Consider the following 9,954-nt stretch of genomic DNA (forward strand, 5'->3'; position numbering starts at 1 on the left):
TTTGCTGCGGTTTGGGCCCTGAAGAAGTTGAGGTCCTACTTGTTTGGCACTCACTTCCTAGTTCAGACAGACCATAAGCCCCTCTTGTGGCTAAATCAGATGAAGGGTGAAAATCCCAAACTGCTCAGGTGGTCCATTTCCCTACAGGGGGTGGACTTTACAGTGGAGCACCGCCCAGGGACTGACCATGGTAATGCAGATGGTCTCTCCAGATACTTCCACTTAGAACATGAAGACTTATCTGGTCAAGGTTAGTTTAATGTCCCTGCGTTTGGAGGGGGGGGGGGGTTGTGTAGGAGAGTAGGGTCTGCTATCCTATGGTCACCCCAAATTTTTGCTTTTTGCTTCACTGGTTTTCGACTACTGAGGCTGTGGGCCTGCTAATCAGACCCCCAGCCTGCTGTTCTCTCCCTAAATTATTAATACATTTGCTATAGGTACATACCACAATTGGAAATGGACTCTTTGTCAGCCCCTGTACCATGCACTATAGGTGCTCAGGGCATAGGTGCCACCAAGGCCTACCAGGGGCTGCAGCATATCTTTTCCAACCCCTGGCTGGTTCTTAAATTGACACAACTGGCTGATCACTCAGCTGGGGCAAGGTGGTGTAATCACCTCTTGCTTAGGTATAGTATACCTATATCTAAACCTATATCTGGACACATATAAACCTGTGAGCCACTCCTATGGAAGGCCTCATCAATCCTGGAGGCAGAGTGCGTGGTTTAATGTAAGATGGAGCTCTAGCATGAGCTGAGCCTGTCTGCAGCCATCGGGAACAAATCCCTAAGCTGTTTCAGGATAATGCCATACCATATACTATTAAGTGCATTATAATCCTTGCGGTTATATAGCAACTTTGGTTTGGCTTTATCAAAACATGTCGTGTAAGGTGTCATACGATTTGGAATACTATCCCCTCGCCAGTTCTGGTGACGGGGATAGCATTCCACCCCTCTAGAGGGAGAAGACATGTTACTTTACTGAAATACGGTTAATTTTAAAAGAGCCTCAGATCCACAAAATGGATGCTTCTGCCACAGACACAGGTCTGACCCCCTGCAGCTGACCGAAACTCAGCCAAGGGGGCCTGGACAAAGGGTTTCCTGTCGCAGGGCGGTGTTACACCCCCTCAGACAGGAGATAGTGGATTGTAGCAGGGAGGTTTGAAAGAAACCAGACACTGCATGGGGAGCACCAGGCTGCCCCTTGCATAATCCGGCCAAACCGGTTCTGGGGCACTCCAGCCCCCGTCCCAGCGTGGCCAGGATCAAAGGAAGGGGGTGTATCCACTCACTTCCTGGGTCCCACCCATAGGAGGGGACCTAGCAGGTAATCCAGCCCCCCAGATTCGAATAAGAGTGGGAGCAGTGCCAATGCACTTCAGATTATCCTGATGAAACATAAGAAACGAAACTCTGGACCCTTCGACATCCTACTCAACGTAGAAGACTGAAGAATCTCCCTTGTGGTCAAGGAGTGACCACCCTGTGCAAACAGGCACCATCCAGCCATCGACGTCTGCTTTGTTGCAGTTCCCACTGGAACTCGAGCGACAGAGACCAACGAGATCAAGCTTGCCTGCCTTCCAACAGCCCGATCCACAGTTCCTGCAGAGCTGAGACCCGTGGAGGCGACCGGAAGCGTGGGGCACGCCATCTTGAAAAGACCATGAGACGCTGACCGTGCAGCTCACGAGTGATCCTCGAAGCTGTACACCGGGGTTTGAGAATCCCCAACCCTGAGCCACTCTTGCACCGAAGTTCAGCCCTCCACACTCGACGAGTGCTGCGTGGGGCCCTTCTGCTTCTTTTGGCTCAACGCATTGGTCCGGTCACTTGCCAGCCAGCTTGTGGCCCCTGTACCGATGAAACTTGAAATTCGATCTGCGATTCTGGTTGCTCCAGATTTGCACCAGCTCCCCTGAAAAGGAGCCCCCACTCTGATCCTCCTGGTTTGAGTGAGAAGCAATCTCCCGGTTTTGCGTGGATTGCTTTTGCCAAGTGTTGTTTGCTCCAATCTTGAAGCCGACAGCGCCGACGGCGAGAGCCTGCGTGGGACAGATTGTGACCCGCTCCTGGACATCGTAGATGCCCCAGAGCCCACGTGACAGCGGAGAGAAGCTCCTCAACAACCACCTGATTGCGCCCGACATTGCCTGGTTCCGTCCTGGTTCCACCCTGGTCACTGCTGAGTGACCCAGACTCTGTCCCCTCTGCTTTCAGGTACTTTTCGACTTGAGTCCACCCTTGGACTCCACCGGACACTTCTCTTTCACCTCGCCTGCAGCCCTTTCAGCTCCAAGCACCAAGAACCTGCATGACGAAACCCGACACTACTTCGACCCTGTGCACCCGCTTCCTGTGGGTGAGGTAACATTGCAACGCCGGTGTTCCCACACTGGTACACACCTCTAGGGTCTGTGTCTTAAGTTTTATCTTTCTAGGTTCAGCGGAAGTGTCCTTAAACTCTATTTGTGTAACTTTTACGCACCATTGACATTGCATTGGTGCAAGCCGCACTTTAAGTGCTGCACCCGAATCCCGCGGGCTTTTCCCGACTTCAGCATTGCTAGTCCTGACTGCTCCCAGCGATTCCCTAGGCCCTAGGCCTAACCACTGATCGATTGGTATCTCTTATACCATTTTTTTAGTATATGGTTTGAGTGGCCCCTAGGCCTCATCCAAAATTGTGCAACTTTGTATGTTATACTGTGCTTTTGATTTAACGCTTGTGCCCCTTTGTTCATAAAGAATACTGGGGATTGTTTTTAGTAATAAATACATATATTTTTATAATATATACTTGTGTGGTGTCCTTTCATTTGATATTACAGGATTGTATGTGGTAAAACAGCTTGCTTAACACAACCTCTTAAGTTAAGCCTTTAGGCTGCTTAGTCCATGCTACCCCTAGGATAGCTTGTCTAATAAGGTTGACTTACAACCAGACACCATAAGGGTTGTTTGGACTGATACAAGGTGGTTCCAGAATTGGAAACATCATATATCAGGCCAACTTCTCACAGTGGACTTTCAAGAAGGCTTATTTCTGACCTGTATTATGGGCTGTGCAGGAGAAAATGCATGATTATATGCAGTGCTTAGTGTGTATATATATGTATATATATATATATATATATATATATATATATATATATATATATATATATATATATATTCACTGAAAAAACCATAGGTTTCAGGGGCGTTATAATTATTTGGACATTTTACTCGTACAAAACCATAGAAATTCCCCCGTTATAGTTAGTTCAGCTAACTATAACTTGCGCGCCCGCAATGCACTGCTGATGACGTCACATATTACATCACTCATGACATGGTCAGTGACATCACTCATGAGATCACTGATGACATCTCAAATGACATCACTGATGACATCATCCAGTGAATGTGTGTTTTTTTGAAAAGTAAATATGTTATATATATGTAAATCTCAAGGTTGATGGAAGAATAAATGGGTATATAAGTGTCTAAATGGATGATTTTTTTTCGGTAAAATTGATTGTATAACTAACTGCTTAAGTGTATCTAAGTGACTACATGGGTTAGTGAGTAATGTTTAAATATGTAAATATCTGTAGCTACATGAGTATCTATATGGGTTATTAGTTGGTTTTGTGAGTATCAGTATGAGTGTCTGAATGTCTGTATGGTTCGGTGGGGGGTGTTACTTAGTGCATAGATGTATGTGTTGAAGACAGCATGTATGCAGGACTGAATGGGTGGATGAGTGTATGTATGTGTGTGTGTGTGAGTGAATGACTGTCTCAATAGTGTATTTATGAGTAACTACATATGTTTTAAACTAGTTTATGTGAGTATTGGTGTATGTGAGAGTGAGAGATTGGAACAGTTCCTGTATAAATAAGTATGTGTTTCCATAAGTGATTGTTTAAGAGAGTAAGTATGTGTAAGTTTCTGTAGAAGTAAGAGTGGTGGTGTGTGTATACCTGTATCTGCAAGTAAATGGATGTTTGATACTTTGCATGTGTGACTATGTGTGTGAGTAACTATGGATGAGTGTCGGTGTGTAACAGGATGTATAGGTGTATGAGTACATATGATGAGTGAGTACATGTATGAGTGACTGTATAGGACTATTGGTGAATGAGTGGGTGTGTGTGTAGACCTTGGAATTACTGAATAGATTGTTGTAACTAGTATTGGTATGTCCATTGTTTTGACATTTCTATTTTCTATTTTTGATTGTGTGTATCAAAGGTTATATTAGGATGAGAAGAGGTTTGCCACTCTATCACAAGGATGATGTCATCAGTGATGTTATTTGAGATGTCATCAGTGATGCCATGAGTGATGTCACTGACCATGTCATGAGTGATGTAATATGTGACGTCATCAGCAGTGCATTGGAGGCGCGCAAGTTATAGTTAGCTGAACTAACTATAACGGGGGAATTTCTATGGTTTTGTACGAGTGAAATGTCCAACTAACTATAATGCCCCTGAAACCAATGTTTTTTTCAGTGAATTTCTAAAGTTTCTTAAATGCTAATTTCTAACTATAACGTGCCTGAAATCTATGGTTTTTTTCAGTGAATTTCAAAGGTTTTTTAAAATGCTAGTTTCTAACTATGCATACAGAGGTAGGACATGTGAAAAAAGAAGAAAAAACGCACAGAAAGAAAAAAAGTAATGCAGAAAGAAGCAACAGAAGTTCACAAAGACGAATAAAAGTGCAGGAAGAAGAAGATATGTACAGAAAGAACCAACAGAGGAGCAGAAAGTCCTCCAGTAACCACAACTTTTTCTGACTGGTACTGCGGGTAACTGAATCTGACTAACCAGGCCTAGAGCCAGTGCTATGCTAAAAGACACTTAGAATACAGTGAAAACACCTACATACACTAGGGAACACTGTGCGTTGGGGTTGGACTGGGGGATTAAAACGACCTCTTCAAACGCGCCACAGGCCGCGTTTGCACACTGGTGAAGGGAGGGGGGGTGCCTGAGATGACATGTGTGCAAACACGACCTGTGGCCGTTTTAATTTGGGGGATAAAGTCCCCTTGAATCCTGAGTGTCCCTTCAGTCCAACTAGCCCACCAGGTATCTCCAGTAAGCGCCACAGAGCTGCGTTGTAGAGGTGTAAAAAGGAGCCTGGCCTGGACCACCTCTCTGCAACGCAGCACAGTGGCGCTTACTGGAAGCACCTGGTGGGCTAGTTGGCCCCCAGAGGCCCTCAGTATTGAAGGGGAATTATTCCCCCAACTTAAAACGTGCAACAGGGCGTGTGCACACGTCCCCTCAGGCCCCGTTCCCTCCCTTCACCACTGTGTAAACGCGCCCTGTGGCCGTTTTAATTTTGGAAATGAACTCCCCTTGAATCCTGAAGTTCCCTAGGGTCCAACTAGCCCACTAGGCACCTCCAGTAAGTGCCACAGCCACATAGCAGACCCTCTTTCATTGGAATATGGTAACTCTTCAAATTTGGTCTTATCTGAATTGTGAAAGCTTTAAGAAACTGCTGAAAACATGGGAGCATATTATCAAGCATGGAGTTAAATTTATCGCCGCTTTAGCTGCAGAAAACTGCCGCTAAAGTGGCGATAATGGGCTTGATAACATGCCCTTGAGAATTCCAATAGAATCCCATGTTGACACCAGAACATGGGCTTCTATTGGAACTCTCAAGGGCATATTATCAAGCCCATTATCGCCGCTTTAGCGGCAGTTGTCTGCCGCTAAAGCAGCGATAATTTTAACTCTGTGTCTTGATAACATGCCCCATTGTTCTTTTAAATAATATCTGCTGTCTTTCCCTAAGACTCCTGCATCAGCACTGGGATACTCCCCTGAGAGTGATGCATGCACTCTACAAGCATAGATAACATAAAAGGGCCTGCAGTAGTTACTTGGCCTAGGTACTGATGAGGTACACTTGGAGGCTGAGTTTCTCTTGTGATTTCTAACAGTTCAGCTTGGTCATCACCAGCATCTGCCCCCCCCAAGTGGAAGCATGAGGCAGTATGCACTCCTTCAGAGATGCGATCATGAAGATTGGCTCAGTATAGTCTGCATAAGTGAAGACTGGCTTGAGACTTGGCCTGTGGTAATTTCTTGAGTATTGTTTCCTCTTGAGCTGTGGTACGAATGGTACTCTTAAGTAGGCCCTGCAGTAGTGATGTTGTGGTTCAGAAGGGCCTTCATTATTTTCTTGAGAACAGTCTTCTCTTGGGCAGTGGTAATGAAGATTGGTTCAGGAGGGCCAACCATGATTTCTTGAATATTTTCTCACCATGCGCTGATTTGCTGATGTTTGGCTCAGTATGGCCTGCAGTAATGTTCAGTCGCTCAGTAGAGCCTGCAGCCGTTTTTTTAGTACGGTCTCCGCTTGAGCTGTTATAGTAATGATTGGCTTGGAAGGGCCTTTGTTAGTGATGATTAGGAGGGCCTGAAGTAGTTTCCTAACTTTGGTCTCCACTTGAGCTACGGAACTGAGGAGGTAGACCTGACTGCTGAGTATTCATAGCCTAGAGGTGTTTCAACACAGGATTTAGAATTAGGTACTATTTGTTTTTGGTCTTTGCAGGCCTGGTGCAGTAAAATTGTGCAATTTTTAGGTCTCTCATACTTAACCGTAAAAGCGGTCTAGTATGCAAAAAAAACTATTGGCAGCTTAGAGTGGATTTAGAGCCCACCTGTTGCTTACCACTACTTGGCTTCATTGTCACTCTTAATTGCTTCCTTTTTATTTGTTAATTTGTGTGGGCTTTCTCTCCACTTTTTGTCGAGCCTGCTTCTGTGCATTCAAATCAAAAAATTCAAATCAAATGTTACTTTATTCGGGTTTCTTCGTATACAAAACCATAAAAGCACAGTTTTGGAAATACTTTTCATTACCACATTGTATTATATAGGAATACCAGTGTTAAAAACAGTCATTTAAAAAAATAATTTAAAATTATTAACAATTCATACTATATACAAAAATACAATTAAAAAAACTGTTTTTGATGTTTACAGGGATGTACTGAAAGTCTTTACACATACAAAAACAGCATTTATTCTAAATTACATCAATGGTGGATAATGCACTTAAAAAATGTAACAATTAACTTTGCTAGCCAATCCTCGTCGAGGAACTGTAGAGAAAGCAGTGCGGGCGGCATCTTCTGATACCCAAACATTTTTAGTATCGGGATAAGCCATATCTTTCTATGTTCACTATAGAATTTACAAAATAAGATAGTGTGCATGGTTGCTTGAATAGAAGTACCATCACATGGGCAAGGTGGTAAAACAGTAGCCCAGTTATTTCTCGTTGGAAAGGTAACCAAACGATGAAAAGAATTTAACCTAAACCGAATCAGAAGGAATCTCTCAAAGGTGGTACAATCATAAATTAAATAAGGCTGAATGGAGAAAGTGGCTTGAATGGCCAGGCTATTTATTGTAGATGGTTTGCTAACCTCTTTGGTCAGACGCAGTTCTTCGAGATGAGTAAGACATTTTTCCTGAAACACTTTCCTTGATAGCTCCAGGATTGAAATAGGTACGTGATAGTATTTTTCCAACCCTATGTCATACAGGAAGTTTTTTATATAGCGTAACCATCCAATTTTATGTGCATTATCCAAGGCAATACAATCTGAAATAATCCCTTGTGTAAAGATGGTTTTGTCTGAGGACCAAATACGGTGCCACAAGAGGAGTGGTTGTATTTTAACTATATCAGCCAGGTGAGAGAGACCCAATTCCAGGTGGCATGAAAAGGTAGCTGTGCTCCGTGGTACAGCGAGAAGATACCTCAAAAAGGTATTTTCAACCACTTGTAGAGCAGCTGTGTTTGCGTACCCCCACACGCCCGCCCCGTACGTTGCTACTGCTGAACATTTGACTTTATATATCTGTGAAAGCTCAAGTGGTGGCCTTTTACCTAATTTTCGGGAGAAGTTTACCAGGGCTGTAGTGGCTCTCATAAAAAGGAGTTTCCTAGACTCTATTGCTGGTTTCCAGGTGATTTTGTGATCAATAATGATCCCAAGGTATGGGTATTTTTTGGTGCTAGCTAGTTTTTCATTTTTCAGAAAGATGTCTTTTGTTCTTTTCTTGCCGGACCCTGATGTCATAACAAATGTTTTTTTGATGTTTATGTTTAGGTCCAAATTGGCCATGAAAGAACTGTATCTGTTAAGCACCTTTTGTAGTTCAAGGGGAGTACGGGCCCAAATTACTGCGTCATCGGCGTGGAGTAGGGCTGGGATTGGGCAGTTTTTTAGTGTCGGAAGGTCCTGGCACCCCTTAACCATGTCTCTCTCCAAACCGTTGGTATAAAGTGTGAAGAGAAAGGGAGCCAGGACACAACCTTGCCTAACCCCTCTCTCCACTCCGAACGACGCAGTTAACTCACCCTTCACACCATACCTCACCCTGGCTGAGGCATTGGAATATAGTTCACGCAAGAAATTTACCAGGCTCTGTTCCACCCCCATTTCCGATAAAATGGACCAGAGTTTAGCGTGACTGACACAGTCGAAGGCTGATGACAAGTCTACGTACACCATGTACAAAGCACCCGCCTTTGCACTGACGTACTTGCCTAGCAACAGCGTCAGGTTTAGGGCTTGTTCAGTGGTCCCTAGCCCCTCTCGGTACCCAAATTGAAGGTCAGATAGAATCCTGCCATCGTCGCCCACCGCTGGAGACGCTCAAGGATGACTCGGCCCACCACCTTGCCTACGGAATCCAGTAGTGAGATTGGACGATAGCAGGATGTCTCCTGACGATCCCCTTTTTTAAAGATAGGTAATAGAATAGATTTTAACCACGACTCCAGAAGCCCTACCTCACATGATGCATTGAGTACCCTGGTCAAGATCGGGGTCCACAGATCGAGATTGGATTTAATAAAGTCTATTGGGACCCCGTCAGGGCCGGGTACTTTCCCATTTTTACTAGCTTCTAAGGCCTGGACTACTTCATTAAGGGTAATGTCAAGGGCCATAGGATGAGTGGGAAAAGATTGCTCGGGAAGAGTTATTTCTCGAGAGTTTTCGTTGTCTAAACCCTTCATAAATATCTTGGAGAAATACACCATCCAAGCCCTTTCGTCTATGGCCACTTCAATTGTAGGATGGTCTCTCATTTCAGACAAAAAAGGGGATTTAACCACAGACCAGAAAGCAGAACTGTTTTTTAGGGTACAACTTTTATGGAGTTTATCCCAAGTTCCTGTTTCAGTTCTGATTTCCTATCTTTTATCGCAAGATTGTAATCCCTTCTGAGGTTTGCGATTTCTTGAGGAACCCTATCGGGCTTTTGTAAAGCGGTTTTCAATTTGAAACGGGCTGCTGTACACCTGTGATTAAACCAGTCCTTCTGTCTGATTGCGTATTTTTAAATTTTACAAATAGTGCATCATTTATTGCTTTAATGACCACCATATAATTGGTAATGACTTCCTCATCTGATGTGTCCATGTCTAAGCATTTGTGAATTGCGAGATGAGCTGTCTTTACGACTCTAGTGGTAATAGCGATGGGGTCTACTTTTTCCCATTTTAGTGAGAACCCATTTAATCTGTCCAATCTCAATCTATTTTGTGTCAGAATACTGGCTATACTTTGGGTAGGATGCTTGTGCGATAATAGTAGTGTTATACTAAGCGGATGGTGATCGCTTAGAGCATTTACGTGAGTTGTAAAATTAATAGCACGTTTTTCCGCTCTTGTGGAGATAAGAATAAAATCTATAGTACTCTGCCTGCCTCTTCCATGAAAGGTAGGAGCGATGGTAGGCAAGGAATTGATCTTTTTGTTAGTCACTCCCAGATCTAATTTGAACAGAATTTCATTTAGACAATTCCCTATTTTTGAGTGGGAAAAATGTACTATCTGGCTATCATTCTCATCCATTATACCACAAATATTCTGATTACTGACTTGACATAAGTACTGGTTAAAGTCACC

Source organism: Lissotriton helveticus, chromosome 1_1 (genome assembly GCF_964261635.1).
Source record: "Lissotriton helveticus chromosome 1_1, aLisHel1.1, whole genome shotgun sequence".
NCBI lineage: Eukaryota > Metazoa > Chordata > Amphibia > Caudata > Salamandridae > Lissotriton > Lissotriton helveticus.